Source organism: Manis pentadactyla, chromosome 2, assembly GCF_030020395.1.
Source record: "Manis pentadactyla isolate mManPen7 chromosome 2, mManPen7.hap1, whole genome shotgun sequence".
Classification (NCBI taxonomy): domain Eukaryota; kingdom Metazoa; phylum Chordata; class Mammalia; order Pholidota; family Manidae; genus Manis; species Manis pentadactyla.
Genome location: NC_080020.1, coordinates 125,849,212 through 125,866,539, shown reverse-complemented (window position 1 = coordinate 125,866,539; position 17,328 = coordinate 125,849,212). Strand labels below are relative to the sequence as shown.

Below are 17,328 nucleotides of genomic sequence, written 5' to 3'. Positions count from 1 at the left end.
CAATCACTGTGAAGAATAAACAGTTCCTGCCTCCTCACTATTCAGCAGCTTTATAACATACCTCCTAGTCTTGTCCCGTATTTTCATTTGAGCACTCCGGTTCACCCACTGTCTTTTTGATGTGTGCACAATAAACTTTTATTAATGACTATTTGGTGATTCATTTGCTTTCTGTTACTTCTGAACTTTTGACAAAGTAAAAGAACTAGGCTGAGGTCATATTCAGGCATTATTTGTTTTGTGCTTGTAAGAATGTTTATAATTGAGCTGGATATAGGAATGTACTTAAGTTACTGAATATGTGTATTCATATGACTGCCACAGCCTTACCTTTTTCTCCAACTTCTAAGAGGCTTCCCAGCAGAATCAATAGATGCCTTCAGCAGATATTATGGCACCATCAATCACTGGAGTTGAGCAAAAGGAAAGGCAGTGTTTGCCAAGGCTTGAATGAAGAGGTGTTGAGCTGAGGGCCTGTGGACCAGAAGGTGCACAAGTTAGAACTTGTGTCGGCCACATGCAAAAGCAGGACTGAGGTCGGGGTCAGCAGCAACTGCCCAGTGCCTGCATTCAGGCTACTTCTCCCATTCCTCTTGATCAACCACTTATTTACACTCACCTTTGACTCTTCTCAGACACCAATTTGTGGATATTCAGAAATTAATAAAACCAGAAGTAGAACAAGAAAGGATGAAAGGAGAGGCACTTGGGAAGTGAAAATGGGGAAGGGTCTGTGAACAATCAATGGGGTCAAAATTCTTTAAATTAGCTGAAAGGAGAGATTATATCATAAACCACCTGTGACGAGACTAGTAAGAAACAAGGTTAAGTAACCCTCCTTATCAAGAGTATGAGTTCATTGGTTCTTAGCTAGTAAGTGTTTTGGTCTTGTAGCATTCTGGAAAGAAACACACATAAACACAAAATCATAAAATCCCACATGTGTTGTAAAAACTCAACCAGACTGTTGAAAATAACATTTTCAGTTAAAATTCTAGTACTGAGACTGAGCATTTCAGGAACTCAGCTTTTAGAAAATGGCTTTTAAACAAATCCCATGCGTGTTTTGCTGTGTCACGTGTCTATTCAGTGTAGACAAGGGTTCTTTGTAACAGCCCTTGCCAAATTGCTGGCTTTTAAGCAATGTACAGAAACACATTTATCTTTGTCTTCTCTGTTTTTCCAATAGTTGATTACAGTGCTCTTCAAAACTGACAATTTGCTTGAAATGTTTTCAAATATCCTCTTCAAAAGTAATTCAGACTCACATATCATTGACCAAAAGGATTTATAAAAGCAACATTTGTGATTGCATTTTGAAAGGAGAACACACAAAAAGTATTAAATAGGAAGCAGATGAACGATAGCACCTTCCACTGAGATATTTATGGAAAAAATATATTTCCCACACTTTGAAATAGAATTTGTTGTAGCAGCTATGTACACATGAACCAAAAGAAAGAAAACTTGGAAAAAATAAGTGTTACCATAATTAAACATTACTTCAGAGGCTGGAAATTAAGTTGTATAAAGTTACCTCTGTTTTGGTTCTGAAGACTTAATCTGCTCTGCTGCCTTCTATTTCTTCCCCCAGGTGAGTATTTATCAATGCTGGGGCAAATTAGAATCACCTAGCTCATCGTAAAATGGACTTAACACTCAAATGCCACTCCCAGATCCTAAAACTCAAGTGGTCTCAGCTGAGACAGAGGGCTCGTGGTCATTTTTAAAAACAATTCATAAATGTACACACAGGTAAGTCTGTAAGTATAATTACACATGTACCAATATGTCATTAATTAATGTTATATTAAATATACCTTATAACATTTTTTATATACATATGTATACATATATTCATTATATAGATATACAGGCAAACATAAATGGGTATGTGTAGATAGAAATAGATATAGGTATAGATGATTTAGATATATGGATATATTTAAAATCATGCTTCCTATGAATTTCACAAGGCAAGTTAAACTACATTAACTGTTTGGAATAATGGTGAGAAATTAAGGGCCACTGTTGAACTGTAATGCACAAATTCTTTGAGTGATGTATGAAGAGGAAAAATGATCTGAAGTACAGTGTATAACCAAGACTCAGCAAACATGGGTCCTAATCCCTACTATGCTGAGGCACCTCTGAATGTCTGAGTCCAGCAAAGGAGTCCACCTGTAGTCCCGGTCTCTCAATGACCTCCTCCAACAGCTGAGAATTTATACCAGGACTTGGAGCGGCACCTGTCATGGCTCTGGGACCAGAGCTGCACACTGTAGAGTTGAAGGAGAGGTGGAGAAGCCAGAAACACACAGGGCCCTAGATCACATGGGACCTTTAGAACATTCTAAAACCATTTGTTTTTTTCCATTTCTCTGAGGGAGATGGGAAGTTACTGGAGTATTTAGAGCAGACTCATAACTTAAGGGAAGACAACTGTAAAGCCACTGACATACTCTTACCCCTTCACTTTTTAAATGATTGCATTGTTTGCACCACCAGAAATGCTTATATGGGTCCCAAAGAATCTGGTAAAGAGCAAGGATTAGTGCCCATGTTTTCAGTACCAGGGATAGGAGGATGACTAAATCACTTGAAATCTTACCCATCAAGAAAGCAACTGACTGAATTCTGCAAAACAACCATACCCTTGTTTTCTGTGCTTTGCCTGATAATCTCTTTAACTGCCCTATCCTCTCCTCAATATCACTTGTCTTTAGCTGAAGATGGCATTTAAGGTAATGGTTTTGGTCTTTTTGGTGAGTTACTCAGTTTTCCTGGATATCTCCCATGTGTATAGGAGGGTGTCTCTGCCAATGGGTTTCAGCCCTGGGCAAGTTCGCTATGGATTCAGTGTAACCAAAGAAAAAGAACAGGTTGCTCTCATAGAAGGAGTGTTTCAGCAGGCTGCACCTATCGACTGGGAGACATTCGAGTGTCCCCTGTGGACATGCGTGTCTTGCCAATGGATTTCAGCCCCAGGCAAGTTCGCTATGGATTCAATGTGACCAAAGAAATTGACAGCAAAACGTTCTTTGGGGTGAAAGGGTTTATTACCCGGCTAGTTCTCCTGGCGGTAGATCGAGCACTAGCGTCTCTGCCTCCGCACAGAGCACTGGGAGGAGCTCTCTACACAGCACAATAATAGCTTATTGCCTAAAGGTGTGGAAGCAGTAGCCTAGCAAAAGGCCAGTTACATCATCAGGTGGTTTAAGTTCAGTGAGGATCCTGGCCATAGGAACCCCAACTTCCCCACATGTGGTACTGTGAAGGGGTGGAGGACTGGGGTCCACCTCAAGAGAAAGCTGACTGAAATGGTGTCACTACGAAGTACTGTGGCCCGAAGGAAGCAGCACGAGAAGAAGCAGTGTGGGAGTGCAGGCTGCCAGGTGCCATGGGGCTGGTAAAGAAAGAGGCCCGAGAAGGAGCAGTGGCACAAGAAGCAGCAGCACGCAGGCTGCCAGGTGCCATGGGGCAGGTGAATGATGTAGTGGAGCCGTCAGCCCCAGAAATGGAGGAGAACAGGTGGGGGTGGAAGCTCTGTCGGAGGCATCAGCCCCTCCTTGGTTGAGACCCCACCTGGTTGAAAGCTGGTGGAAAGCCAGGACTTGGCAACCATGTGTTCTTTCAGAAGTGCAGCCCCCTTCTCAGGCTGTGGGGCACTCCATGCTCTGCTTCTATCCTCAGGCTCACGCACAAAAGGGTTGGTTTGAAAAGGCAGGAGCAGACAGAAAGAAATTGGACTAGAGCTGTGGCAATTGAGACCAGAGCAGTGGTTCCAGCTGCTGAGGATGAAGCAGAGGCAGAGATAATCAAGATCTGCCTGTGTGTCTGCAAGAATTTTGCTGTAGAGGATGGAGAAGAGCTCCACCCAGTGCTCTGGGTAACATGGTGGCATGTATGCAAGGATGCCAGAGAGCAGAGCAGAGGCTGGAGTGGTGGCAGTGCCCAGGACAGAGGCCCAGAGGACGGCTGTGTGGGCCGAGAGGCCCAGAGGCAGAGACCAGCTTGCTGCATGCAGACTCACTCTGAGTGGATGGGATTTTAGTGATTGACCTGCCACCATGGAAATAAAGTTGGATATAACCCTTTCACCCCAAGAACATTTTACTGTCATTTCTTTGGTCACATTGAATCCATAGTGAACTTGCTGGGGACTGAAACCCATTGGCAAGACAGAGGTCTACATGTTATTAAACTACATTTTGTTTTTCTCCTATTGATCTGTTTTTTACTACAGGGAAGAGGTCTCAGCCAAGAACCTAGAAGGGTAGAAGGGAAATTACTTTTCCACCCCTACATTTCTTCATATTATTGGAACATGTAGATAATTGGGTTGGAATCACCATTGGGAGAGAGGTGGGGATGAAGGGAGAGACCATGATAAGAAGCATATATTGTTACCTCTCTCCCTTTAGACTTTCTCCACCTGAGGTTTCCATATAGATGTCTTTGGAAAACACAGTGAAAATATATATGTATTTCCCAGCACTAACGCTGATCACTGACAGACCTTCTCTTCATGGATCCCACATAGAATAGTTGTCTACCAATGTACATAAATATACAAAAGTTAACTATTTTTTTCTTGTTAACCTTGGATCACCTATAATATACATTTGCTAATGAGAGCTTCCACTTAGTAATATCTACAAAATAGAAATGTGTGTTTCAGCCACTCAGTTTATATTTCGATTATACCATTGAGTTACACTTTTGAGGATTCTAAATACTTCTCATGGATTACTGCAATGACCTTTAGGGACTTGGGTTTGGAATGCGAAATATAAGACCCATTACATTTGTACTTTTTCTTAATGAAATCTATTTGCAGCAAAGAAAACAGGTTTTATGAAAATTATCTTCCTTGGAATAAAAGCCTAAATTTTCTGCACATTTGTCTTTTTTTTTTTCCTAGTACTTTGTTATATCATAATTAAGGATTTTAAAAATCCTATTTTTTTATTAATTAACAATTAACAATTGGTTAGGTCAGTACTTTTTAACCTTTTTTGAGCATTACTTTCAACTATTCTAATGCTAGGAAAATAATTTTCAAGTAAAACAATTTCTATACAGTTACAGTTTATATAATAGTGATATTTTTCTTAATTCCTTCTAGTGTGCTAATCCATACATGCTATCAGCCACTTTTTTAAAAAAGGAAGGTAACCAAGCCAAATTGAGCTAATTTCTCATCTCTGTACATAAGATTTTTTTTTTTCTTCCTAAGGGCTTGTTCTGCACTGAGTCAAAGATTCATAGGAACTCTTACCTTATATAGTCATTTTGTATGGAAACAGGCTCAGTAAAGAGATTCATGAAACAACATCTTATTTTCTTTTATTTGGACAGAACTAGGTAGATGTTCACCAGTCAAGCTTCCTTTCCTCAAGGGAAATTACATTGCAAACCCCTTTGCAGTTAAGGTGGGCCTATGTCACTAGTATGTCCAAAGTAATGTGGACAGAAGTGATAAAAAAATTATTTCAATCCTGACCCTTAGAATCATTTTGCACACTGTGTATCCATCCAAATGCTGAAAGCAAAGGAGTTCAAGACAGAAAAACTACCCAACAGAAGAAGCCCGGATGCCTGAATCAACACTTTGAGGACACTTTCATAGAAGGCAGCTCTATGTATGCTGCCCCCTCCAAGATAAGGAGGTAATACATTTTAAATGAATCAAGCCACAGAGGTATGGGGACTTATTTTCTAATAGCTAGTGAGAATTTCTCTAACTAATAAATCACCTGCTATGTGCAAGCCAGTTTTCTGGGAGCTTTACATTCACACACAGCAAAAACTATAAGAAAATTACCAGAGGTACAGAAATAACAATCCAGCATCTGAGCCTGAATTCCATAGAAGAAAATGCAGCCATTATAAATAAGTAGATTCATAAGATAGGATTCTGCCTCTCTCTGTAATATCATTCATAGTAGAGATCATAGGTAGTAGAGTATCATAGTGATTTCTTATTTTACAGTGTGAAATAAAAGGTTATTACTAGGGATCTCATGGACAGTTTTAATACTGAATTCTTGCTCTGACAAGCAAGGCTTTCAAATACACATTAGGGCCACAGAAATCACCTTCGTTAAAGAAATACATTTTATGTGAAATGTGTACTTGAAATTTTAATAGATGTGCAAAGTTTAGTCCCTTTTAGGCTTGCTATAATTTTGACCTAAGTACATTTTCTCTTAAGGCATTACATTCATGGTAGTATATTGTCAAAAACTGTCATATAATTAGCCAAATGTATGAAGAATTATTCTTGCTTCACTGACAAGTGTAACTACAGTAATTTGGTAATAATTTGATTACATTGTTAGTAGTTAAAATTAAAAACAATAGGATTATTGTTCATAATGTAAATTATTCATATTTTCTCCCACAACACACACACACAAATGTGAATATATACCTTTTGTTGCTGGCTGAAATTTTTTTAAGGTAAAATTGTACTTGGGGAATTTCAAACTGAATTGAGTAGGTACTACAAATACTGTTTTTAGCAAAATTTGAAATTTTTCCCCAGACTGAGAGCCCAACATGATTAGAATCTTTCTGTTGAATTTTTATGAAAATTCTCATGCAAAGCTTAAATTAGACTCTCAATAAAGTGGGAGAAACCAGTTACTTTGGCTTAAAATTAGACTTAATACGATTGTTAACTTGCATCTTCCCTGTGTTTTGAAGAACCTGTCTTTTGCTCTAAGAGCGAAGGTGATACAAATGTGTCTAATATTTTAATGTTAATTTAAAAATTTTTAATTTTAGTAAGTAGTAATAGTTTTAAAGATTTTATTTCATTCTAGCAAATACTAAGTCAAATTCACCATACTGGAGCTTTTAGGAGGTAAGCTCCTGGCATCTCTTTTCAACAGAGGAATGCCACAGTATTCCCACTTACTGAAAGAAGAATTCTATGCATATTCCCAGGCTGAGGCCCTCTTATTCTTAGGCAATATCAGTCTCAAGTTTTTCTCCTCTTGTTTTCTGTCTATAAGGAACTGTGCTTTCAGTCTGCAACTTCATTTAAAGCATTTTGTATTCAAAACATGCAATATTTCTCTCTCCGCCCCAAAACAAAAACAACAAACCACTTCACACTTCTGTCTCTGGCAGACTGATTGCATTTGGATGCCAAGAGTCTGATCCCAGCATTTAGCTATGATACACAAGGCATGGTGATAAAGTAATGAAAAGGGTTTTCTTATGTATCTCTTGATCAAGTATTTTAATAAAATACAGAGGTATGGGGACTTATTTTCTATATGATTTCAGAAATGTTATTAGCGATAGTAGCCTCATGGGTTAGCTAGAATATAATAAGGTCAACGTGAATGTTTTCCGAGAGTTTCTTATCAAAGCAGTAAGAGAAGTAAAAATTGAATTGAAGTACAAATGTCAGTAAATCACAATATTAATTTCTGAGAGAAATATTGAAGTAGAGAGAAGTAGAGCATCCAGTTTAGAGAGAAATAAAGACCATGAGAGAAGAGATGTGGGGAAGTAGGGAGAGATGATAATGGAGACTGGACTTAATGAGAACTTTCAGGTAAGAGAGATTTTAAAGACGGTTTTCTGAAATTTTTCCCATGTGTTTTATGATATAATTCTGGGGGTGGGAATTAAGTTTCCATCCCGGGACAAATCACCCTTGAAGCTGAAAATCAGACAAAGAAAGAAATAAAGTGGGAGAAACCAGTTTATTGCTTCCAAGTAGTCATCCGCTTCTGCTCTCTCTTGTCTCCCACAACGTAGCTGCAGAAAAACGGGCACCACTCAAGCTCTCTGGTCCAGATAAGCCCCTGCTCCCTCTTGTAATTACCTATTGATATGCAGATGGACTAAGGCCAGGGGAGAGATTCTGGAAATATTGCAATTTTACTCACAGGCGGAATTTTTTCATTCTTGTTCCCTAAAGGCCTTTGGTTAAGATGAATTATGATTGAGAGCTGCGGGGAACTGTAACATCTCATTTAGTTTGTTGTTGTTTTTGATAATTTGTTTGTTGCTTTTAACCATTTGAGAGACAGTCACATGTGTACCGGCCTCGAAAGGGAGGGCTCTGGGCTTGAGGTGGCTCAAGTATATCAAAGATAGACAACTGACTCACTGTTTGAATTAAGGGTGGGGTGGGGTAAAAGTTACCATAGCCATTCTGACAAATAATCTATTACTACAAAATAACCTGGAAATATTTTTGAAAATAAGGAATAACACCCTGAGTTGCACCCCAGCCCATCATTTAATAGTCTTGTGGAAAGATTAACCAATCCTTCCTTGCCTTGCTGTCACCCTCATCTGCTATCAAAATATAATTGAAGAACAAAGAGAAATCACTAGACTATCACTGCAAAATCCTACTGCAATTAGAGGTTCAGACAAAAATAAAGCCAGAGGAATCTTCCACTAAAGAAGAGGGTATTTTTAATTAACATACTCTCAGGGATCATTTAAATTCAACATTAAGATCAAAGATTTTAATTAAGCACCAGACACTACCTAAGGTGCTTGATTTTGGCAGAGAATAAAACAGACCAAGTTTTGATTTCATGGAGATTTCCTTCCATCCAAAGGAATTAATACAAAAACAAACATACAAATGAATATCTTATAAGTTAGATTATGTTGTGGGCATAAAGAGTTAAGATACTGGGTAAAGAATGACAAGGGACTTAGTGGAGACATTCAGAGTAGTGAAAGAAATAAGGAAAGAGCCATGCAGACATGTAGAGAATGGTCATTGAAGACAGAGGCAACAGGAAGAGGCTGGCATGATAGGACATGGAGGAGGGCAGGAGCTCTGCAGTGCATGGAACACACAGGGGACTGCTGCCAGTTGTGGAGAGGGAGGCAGATTCTGCAGACAAGGGCTTGTACAGTAGACTTGGGGCTTCCTGGATGACAACATCCTGGAAAAGGTTGGGAGGAGGAGATGAAGTACAAGTTCTTGCAAGGGTCAAGTGTGGAGATGATGGTGGTCTAGACTACTGAATGAGATGGGACACATTTTGACTTTTGGGCCTAAAGCATTTGCTGATGGATTGGCTGAGAGAGTGTGAGAGAAGGAAATGACTCACCATAACACTAGGCTTTTTCAGCATGAGTAATGGGAATGAAAGCATGGCCATTGCTGAGAGGGCAAAGACTGGACAAGCAAGTTCTATGAGGGAAGAATGGTATGGGTGTGTGTGTGTGTGTGTGTGTGTGTGTGTGTGTGTGTGTGTGTGTGTAAGACACTCAGTTTGCATCTGAGATTCCTGTTAGACACCATATGAGAGAGCTGGGTGGGATGTTACATATGAGTCTAGCTTTGTAGACAGCATTTGATATTTATTAGCACAAAGAAGGCATATATGTCTGTGATAAGTCAGTGGGAGACCACCAAAAAAGCAATAAAGACAAATTCAGAATCCTGAATCCTGAGACTCTACTGTTCACATCTGTGGAAGTAAGAAAAGAGTCAGTACAAGTGATTGAGGAGGAGTGACCAGTGTAACAGGGAAGACCAAGAGTGAGCTCTGTTCTGGAAATATGGGAAGGTCCAGAAAAATGAAGCAAGCAACTATCATTACTTTTTCAAGAACATAAAATATTTGCAAATGGCAGGAATTTGGCCTAAGGAAGTCGAATGCCTATTTTCCTAGGCATAGGAGAAGAAAATAACTTTAACAGGTGACATATGATTTCTCATGTGAGACTAGATTCTAAGTCCCTCAAAAGCAAATTCCTCTCGCAGCTGGCAGGCTGTGTCAGGACACAGGGAACTGGAGCAGAAACCACGGTCACCACTGGGAAGGAGAACTTGGATCCATGTGGCTTCTGGAGCCTGCTTCCTTTCCTCCCCTTCCGTACATGGAGCACCAGGACCCTCCCCCACCTTAGAACATACAGGAATCAAAAAATAAGAAAAATCCACTAAGGCTTCTTAAGGGACAGAGTGGTAGCAAAGGAAAAAGGGAGAGGTTCTCTTGCATTTTGGTTCTCTTTGCATTTGGGTCCCCTCAAATAAGAAGGTTATAAAGTCTGAGAAGCAAAGGATATGAAGATCATGAGAGAATCAAAAAGCTAAGGAATCATCCATTTGACCCACAAGGTATAAATATGTACATGTTCCTGTTCTGTACTCCTCAGTCTCCACTGAGGCTTTTGTTGGTCCAGGGAATAAAAAAGTGTTGCTGCTTTTTTAAATGGTTTAGTTTTATTCTAATCATGAACAAATACTACTTATGCTCCTCTACATGCTTTAGGGGGAATTAAAGGTGGGTTCCCCAATCCTGAACATCTGTGGGGAAAATTCCCCATTGTTCCCATCTTCTCCCAGTGCTGACTCAATAAGTAGTATTCTCTCTTGCCTACAAGAGAAGATGTTGGGTTCTACCTTAGAGATTACTACAGATTTGTTTTAATCAATTTTGAGCCACAGTGAGGATATCCAGCATTTTCAACTTACCAACTCAATTTTTCTAGAAATTTCAGGATGTACACTTTGCTCTGGTGACTAGGGCAGGAGTCCTCATCTCCAAACCTTTCTGCACCACAGTTAAACTGTTAATTTTAAAATGGATTATGATAAAACTCAGAAGATGGGGAGCACTAAATTTTGCAAATATCTGTACAATTGCCAATTTCAGGTTTTTTCTTTCTAAATACTTCTCAAATATTCCGTGAAATTCACAATTGCCTGAAACTTAGCAGAGAAGTGGTAGAAAAGAAACTATGCCTTCAGCATGAAGTGACCAATGAAAGAAGATAAAACGATGTCTGCAGTTCAATGAAAGCTACAGTTAGAAACTGGAATTTAATAGATGTAATAAGCTATTTATGCTATAGACCTGAAAAATCCAATTTGGCAGGAAGTCAGTAACTTCCAGAAAGAAAGTTGTAACTCTGGATGTGTTTATAAAAATAGAAAAAGAAAAAAATTAACCATTATTAAATTGAACCTGAAAAGGAAGCCTTTAAAATGTACCTAGATTTTGCAAGATTTCTATTTTCCTTTGGAGACAAAAAAAAATTAATGACAGTTTTCTTAGCATGGTACCACTGAGGTGTATTGAATTTGACTCCTTTTCAATTGCATCACTTAATCAAATGATTTAAACATGTGTAAAAATTAAACATAACGAATAACTCTTTTATAGTTATATCTACCTGTAGATCTGTCAGTCCCTAGTTGTGCCAAATAGGTTTGTAAATGAAAACTGCATAAATACATGCATATGCTACACATCAAGGAAAAAAATAGTAATCTGGTTTGGTCTCATTCTAAACAAATTATTTTGCATTGGTAAACAAGACATACCAAAAAAAAAAAATATATGACTAGTTTCCCTTTTCTTATTTCTGTAAAGCAACTTCACTGAAAAGCTGAGGGTAGAAAATATGCTTCTTTCTAATGAGATTTTATTAAGATTACTTGTCTACTGGTGCCAGTCAAATCTGACCTTTATAGCACAGTATTTGTTTGAATCTAGTAGAGATAAATTGAGTGCACTGGTTCTAAATTGAAGATCTATTAAGTAATAAGTAGGATGTAGTTTTATAATCACCTTCAGGTTATAAACAACATTTACCACAAGATCAAAACATGTTGACTTAGAAGAAGTGAATGCAAATTAAATGGGAGAGATTTTAGAAATGCAGTGAACAGAATTATAATATTCAATGCTATGAAGGATTTTTAAATATTTCTAATTTATTTTGATTAACTGGTAATTATGCTCTGGAATACATATCCTACAATGATTTTAAGACATTTCATGAAATACATTAAAGTGTTTTAGGTTTCACAAATAATAAAATTTAAGAAACAGGTATTTAACTTCTTTAAAGATAACTGGAGCAATCACCATATTTGTTCCTGCTTCTTTGATTTTTTCATTTGCTATTATAATTGAAAGAAAATAAATGTTTCTCCTCTGATGTCAAGTATGAGGCCACAGGAGAGGTGTGTGTGGGTAGGGGGATATGTTAATATCATTGCTACTGACTCTTCTGTAATCCTACTTCATTATCTTATGCAAATAATTCCAAGAAAGGATCAACTTATTAGGAAGAATGAGAAAAAATGAATGTCACCAGTATATGGTAGCATGTCAATTTGAAAAAGTATAATACATTAAAAAATAGAGTCATAGGGAACTTTTGCAAGTCATGTTTGTTTTTTTATTATAAATCACTTTTTGGAAAAATAATGTTGAGACACTAAATATGAACACAAGGGTTTACATCAAATACTACAGAAGGGTCTATTAATAATTATTCTTCAAATAGCTTCACTTTTGTTTATTATGAATTATAAAGAGAAACAATTATAGGATGAATTTTTAAACACTACAATCTCCTTTTTAATGTAGTTACTATGAAATATTTACTAAATGTATCTGTCAAAATAATATAATTTTAACTATATTTGGAAACTTTAACTCCATGCAAATTTTAGAATATAATCCCAACAATTTATTATAGCATTCAAGGCCTCTCTGTACCTCACTAGAATTATCTTCTACAATGAGCAAGTAGCTGCCATCATATTGATTAAGGTATAGTTTTAAAATATAAATAAAAATAGAAAACTCAGAGGCAGAGCCAAGATGGTAGTGTGAGTAGAGCAGTGGAAATCTCCTCCCAAAACCACATATATCTATGAAAATATAACAAAGACAACTCTTCCTAGAATAGAGACCAGAGGACACAGGACAACATCCAGACCACATCAACACCTGCTAGAACCCAGCGCCTCGCAAAGGGGGTAAGATACAAGCCCCGGCGGCGGGACCCGAGCGCCCCTCCCCCCAGCTCCCGGCGGGAGGAGAGGAGTTGGAGCAGGGAGGGAGCCCAGGACTGCTGAACACCCAGCCCCAGCCATCCGGACCAGAGCGCAGACACAGTGAATGTGCAGGACCCTGGATACTAGGGAAACAGAGCAGCAAGAATGGTGAGCGGGTGCCTGAGGCCGGCTCCGGAGAACAAAGAAACGGGAGCAGCCGTTTTTTTTTTTTTTTTTGGCGAGTGCTTTTTGGAAGTCTTAAAGGGACAGGGACCCCAATACTAGTGAAACAGGGCAGCAAGAACGGTGAGTGGGTGGCTTAGGCTGGCGCCGGAGACCAAAGAAATGCAAGCGGCCATTTTTTTTTTTTTAATTATTTAATATTTTTTTGTTGTTTTGCTTTGGTGAGTGCTTTTTGGAAGTCTTAAAGGGGCAGGGCGGGACACTTAGTCCAGAGGTAGGGAATCTGGGGATCTCTGGGCACTCTAAGCCCCTGGGCAGCAGGGAGCACGGAAGCCCCTTACAGAGATAAATAGTCTCCCGGCTGCTCCCCCTCCAACGGGTCTCCACCATTTTGGGGCAGCAGCCAGAGCCAGGCCACGCCAACAGCAACAGCGGAGATAAACTCCATAGCAGCCGGGCAGGAAGCAGAAGCCCTGTCTGCATGCAGCTGCCCAGCACAAGCCACTAGAGGTTGCTGTTCTCCCAGGAGAGAAAGGCCACAAACCAACAAGAAGGGAAGTTCTTCCAGCCGTCACTCTTTCCAGCTCTGCAAACTATTTCTATCACCATGAAAAGGCAAAATTACAGGCAAACCAAGATCACAGAGGCAACACCAGAGAAGGAGACAGACCTAAAAAGTCTTCCTGAAAAAGAATTCAAAATAAAAATCATAAACATGCTGATGGAGATGCAGAGAAAAATGCAAGAGCAATGGGATGAAGTCAAGAGGGAAATCACAGGTGCCAGGAAGGAGATTACAGAAGTGAAACAAACTCTGGAAGGATTGGTAAGCAGAATGGATAAGATGCAAGAGGCCATTGAAGGAATAGAAATCAGAGAACAGGAATGCATAGAAGCTGACATAGAGAGAGATAAAAGGATCTCCAGGAATGAAACAATGTTAAGAGAACTGTGTGACCAACCCAAAAGGAACAATATCTGTATTATAGGGGCACCAGAAGAAGAAGAGAGAAAAAGGGATAGAAAGTGCCTTTGAAGAAATAATTGCTAAAAACTTCCCCAAACTTGGGGAGGAAATAATCGAAAAGACCACAGAAATACACAGAACCCCAAACAGAAAGGATCCAAGGAGGACAACACCAAGACACATAATAATTAAAATGGCAAAGATCAAGGACAAGGAAAGAGTTTTAAGAGCAGCTAGAGAGAAAAAGGTCACCTATAAAGGAAAACCCATCAGGCTCTCATCAGACTTCTCGACAGAAACCCTACAGGCCAGAAGAGAATGGCATGATATATTTAATACAATGAAACAGAAGGGCCTTGAACCAAGGATACAGTATCCAGCACGACTATGATTTAAATATGAAGGCGGGATTAAACAATTCCCAGACAAGCAAAAGCTGAGGGAATTTGCTTCCCACAAACCACCTCTACAGGGCATCTTACAGGGACTGCTCTAGATGGGAGCACTCCTAAAAAGATCACATAACAAAGCACCCAACACATAAAAAAGGAGGAGGAGGAATAAGAAGGGAGAGAAGAAAAGAATCTCCAGACAGTGTATATAACAGCTCAATAAGCAAGCTAAGTTAGGCAGTAAGATACTAAAGTGGCTAATCTTGAACCTTTGGTAACCATGAATTTAAAGCCTGCAATGGCAATAAGTACACATCTCTCAATAGTCACCCTAAATGTAAATGGAATGAATGCACCAATCAAAAGACACAGAGTAATAGAATGGATAAAAAAGCAAGACCCATCTATATGCTGCTTACAAGAAACTCACCTCAAACCCAAAGACATGCACAGACTAAAAGTCAAGGGATGGAAAAACATATTTCAGGCAAACAACAGCAAGAAGAAAGCAGGGGTTGCAGTGCTAATATCAGACAAAATAGACTTCAAAACAAAGAAAGTAACAAGAGATAAAGAAGGACACTACATAATGATAAAGGACCCAGTCCAACAAGAGGATATAACCATTCTAAATATATATGCACCCAACACAGGAGCACCAGCATATGTGAAACAAATACAAACAGAACTAAAGGGGGAAATAGACTGCAATGCAGTCATTGTAGGAGATTTCAACACACCACTCACCCCAAAGCATAGATCCAACGGGCAGAAAATAAGTAAGGATACGGAGGCACTGAACAACAGAGTAGAACAGATGGACCTAATAGACATCTATAGAACTCTACATCCAAAAGCAACAGGATACACATTCTTCTCAAGTGCACATGGAACATTCTCCAGAATAGACCACATACTAGGCCACAAAAAAAGCCTCAGTAAATTCCAAATATTGAAATTCTACCAACCAATTTTTCAGACCACAAAGGTATAAAGCTAGAGATAATTCTATAAAGAAAACAAAAAGGCTCACAAACACATGGAGGCTTAACAACATGCGCCTAAATAATCAATGGATCAAAGAACAAATCAAAATAGAGATCAAGGAACATATAGAAACAAATGACAACAACAATACAAAGCCCCAACTACTGTGGGATACAGCAAAAGCAGTCTTAAGAAGAAAGTATATAGCAATCCAGGCATATTTAAAGAAGGAAGAACAAACCCAAATGAATGGTCTAACATCACAATTATCGAAATTGGAAAAAGAAGAACAAATGAGGCCTAAGGTCAGCAGAAAGAGGGATATAATAAAGATCAGAGAAGAAATAAATAAAATTGAGAAGAATAAAACAATAGCAAAAATCAATGAAACCAAGAGATGGTTCTTCGAGAAAATAAACAAAATAGATAAACCTCTACCCAGACTTATTAAGAGGAAAAGACAGTCAACACACATCAACAGAATCAGAAACGAGAAAGGAAAAATCATGACGGACCCCACAGAAATACAAAGAATTATTAGAGAGTACTATGAAAACCTATATGCAAACAAGCTGGGAAACCTAGGAGAAATGGAAAACTTCCTAGAAAAATACAACCTTCCAAGACTGACCGAGAAAGAAACAGAAAATCTAAACAGACGAATTACCAGCAACAAAATTGAAGCGGTTATCAAAAAACTAGCAAAGAATAAAACCCCCGGGTCAGGTGGACTTAACTCGGAATTTTATCAGACATACAGGGAAGACATAATACCCATTCTCCTTAAAGTTTTCCAAAAAATAGAGGAGGAGGGGATACTCCCAAACACATTCTATGAAGCTAACATCACCCTAATACCAAAACCAGGCAAAGACCCCACCAAAAAAGAAAACTATAGACCAATATCCCTGATGAACGTAGATGCAAAAATAATCAACAAAATATTAGCAAACCGAATTCAAAAATACATCAAAAGGATCATACACCATGACCAAGTGGGATTCATCCCAGGGATGCAAGGATGGTACGACATTCGAAAGTCCATCAACATCATCCACCACATCAACAAAAAGAAAGACAAATAGCACATGATCATCTCCATAGATGCTGAAAAATATTTGACAACATTCAACATCCATTCATGAAAAAGCCTCTCAACAAAATGTGCATAGAGGGCAAGTACCTCAACACAATAATGGCCATCTATGATAAACCCACAGCCAACATTATATTGAACAGCAAGAAGGTGAAAGCATTTCCTCTAAGATCGGGAACTAGACAGGGATGCCCACTCACTCCACTGTTATTTAACATAGTACTGGAGGTCCTAGCCACGGCAATCAGACAAAACAAGGAAATACAAGGAATCCAGATTGGTAAAGAAGAAGTTAAACTGTCACTATTTGCAGATGACATGATACTGTACATAAAAAACCCTAAAGACTCCACCCCAAAACTACTAGAACTGATATCGGAATACAGCAAAGTTGCAGGATAAAAAATCAACACACAGAGATCTAGGAGGCGGAGCCAACATGGCGGCGTGAGTAGGACAGTGGGAATCTCCTCCCAAAAACATATATACTTTTGAAAATACAACAAACACAACTAGCCCTAAAGGAGAGACCAGAAGACGCAGGACAGTGGCCAGACTGCAGCTACACCAGCAAGAACCCAGCGACTGGTGAAAGGGGTAAGATACAAGCCCCGGCCCGGCGGGACCCGAGCGCCACTCCCCCCAGCTCCCGGCGGGAGAAGAATAGGCAGAGCGGGAGGGAGACGGAGCCCAGGAATGTCGAACACCCAGCCCCAGCTATCCGGGCCAGAGCGCAGACACAGTACGTGCCCAGGGGGCCCTGGATACTGGGGAAACAGGGAGTAAGACCTCTGAGCGGGTGCCGAAGCTGATGCCCCTGTGACAAAGAAAAGCGGGGGCTTTTTGAAAGTCTTAAAGGGACAGGGACTTAACAGCTTGACGGAAATAACCCAGGTCACAGTACAGCAGC

The 17,328-nt window shown here is 39.3% G+C and overlaps 1 protein-coding gene across 1 annotated transcript in view; it reads right to left on the bottom strand.

Annotated features, from left to right (window-relative positions):
• CDH18 (cadherin 18) overlaps positions 1-17,328 on the bottom strand; it is a 1,060,019-nt gene that overhangs the window by 605,001 nt on the left and 437,690 nt on the right. The window contains exon 3 of the mRNA XM_036896722.2: positions 331-474. The gene's annotated coding sequence lies outside the window, so the exon portion shown is untranslated. The remainder of the gene's footprint in view (positions 1-330; positions 475-17,328) is intronic.